This window comes from Eumetopias jubatus, unplaced genomic scaffold, assembly GCF_037043125.1.
Source record: "Eumetopias jubatus isolate StellerSeaLion01/CBP00866 unplaced genomic scaffold, mEumJub1_p1.0 scaffold_13, whole genome shotgun sequence".
NCBI classification, from domain to species: domain Eukaryota; kingdom Metazoa; phylum Chordata; class Mammalia; order Carnivora; family Otariidae; genus Eumetopias; species Eumetopias jubatus.
This window is the reverse complement of record NW_028274819.1, coordinates 32126934-32128462: the sequence shown is the minus strand read 5'-3', so window position 1 is coordinate 32128462 and position 1529 is coordinate 32126934. Positions and strand designations below refer to the sequence as shown.

General features: G+C 38.3%; 1 non-coding gene across 1 annotated transcript; it reads right to left on the bottom strand.

The window, feature by feature from the left end:
* Window positions 1-722: 722 nt before the first annotated feature.
* LOC114220065 (U6 spliceosomal RNA) lies at window positions 723-829 on the bottom strand. The gene has a single exon (XR_003611513.1). It is a non-coding gene; the product is annotated as a U6 spliceosomal RNA (small nuclear RNA).
* Between the last annotated feature and the right edge of the window lie 700 nt (window positions 830-1529).

The window sequence follows — 1529 nt, the reverse complement described above, 5'->3', positions numbered from 1 at the left end:
AAAAAAAAGTTTCTTACTTCTGCACTTTAAAGCCAATGAGAAGGACTAAATATTTGTGTTGCAGATGTTAAAGGGAAAATAACTAGTGAAAGGTAAGGGAACTTTTTATGCCTAGAATGAGCTGATGACCTTTTTTACAGCACCATAGAAACAGATACTACAGAACTGAATCCATGTAACTCCCACCTCCTTATCCTCATCTTGGCATTTATAAATCTTGTCCTTTATCTCTATTTTGTACTCTTACATCTCAGTGGAGAGATTAACCCTGCTCCTTTTCTGTTTTCTCTGGGACTTAGTTCAATTAATTTCGCTTGCCCCTCCAGTCTTTAATCTGTTCTCCGCTAGTATCTTTCGTTCAATGTACAAACATACTCAAGAGTGCCCTGGGCTAAAAGCAAACAAGGACTTGGGTGTCCTGGGATCGTAGGGCTTGCTGCTCCATGGGAAGCCTGCTTCTCCCTCTCCCTCTGCCTGCCACTCCCCCTGCTTGTGCTGTTTCTATCAAATAAATAAATAAAATCTTAAAAAAAAAAGGCAAACAAGGACTAAAATCTCTCCTTGACTCTGTTTTCCTTACCAAAATACCACACCCATCATTCTGTTTTATTACTTGCCTTCTTAAAGTCTACACTACCTCCAACTCCTCACCTGTCTTTCATTTATCCTATCCATAACTGTCTATAGAAACTGTTCTCTTAATGATTACTGGTGGCCTCAATTTTTTTATGGAACATTCCACAAATTTGCATGTCATCCTTGCACAGGAGTCATGGTAATCTCATCTGTATCATTTGAATTTTAGTGTAGGTGCTGCTGAAGTAAGCACAATGGTGACCTCTTAATTAGCAGACCCAATATCCTAATCTCCCTCTTGACTTACTTTGTCTTTGCAGCGTTTGACAATATTGATCTATGCTTCCATAAAAACCTGTTTTCCATTGCATTCTCCAAAATCACTCCTTCTATGGCTTTATTTCTCTCACACTGATTCCTTCACTAGATTCTCTTCTTCTGTCTCATCAAGTCAGACCATGTCTCATGTGGTTTGTTCTCATGGTGTAGGTAGTCTGAAGGCAGTACTATGAAATCACTCCATGATCATCTGTGGAGCAGATGAGAGTTGGGTATCTTGCCAAGATAACAAACAGTGGAAGCAACAGAGATTGGAGTCTTCCTGGATGTTAAAATTGACATCAAATTGAAGTATATGCTAATCAGGACTTCAGCTTTGGTAATGGCAGACAATAACTTAGACAAGCCATCCCACTAAGAATAATTAGAAAATCTAGAAAAAAAGTTTTTATTTTTGTTTTTAAATAAGATGCCTATTTGAAAACATTAGAAAGCTAATAAGGCAGTGAAAAATATCTGGGAGAAGAAGGAAACCCAAAGAGTTTAACCCAGAATTTGTAACTGCCAGTTGCCAAATCCAGAAGAGGCAGCTGAGAAAGGGAACAAAACTTTTGACAATCTTGTGGGGAGTACAGGTGAACTCGAATCCAATTGGATCTTGAAAGAATTAAAAC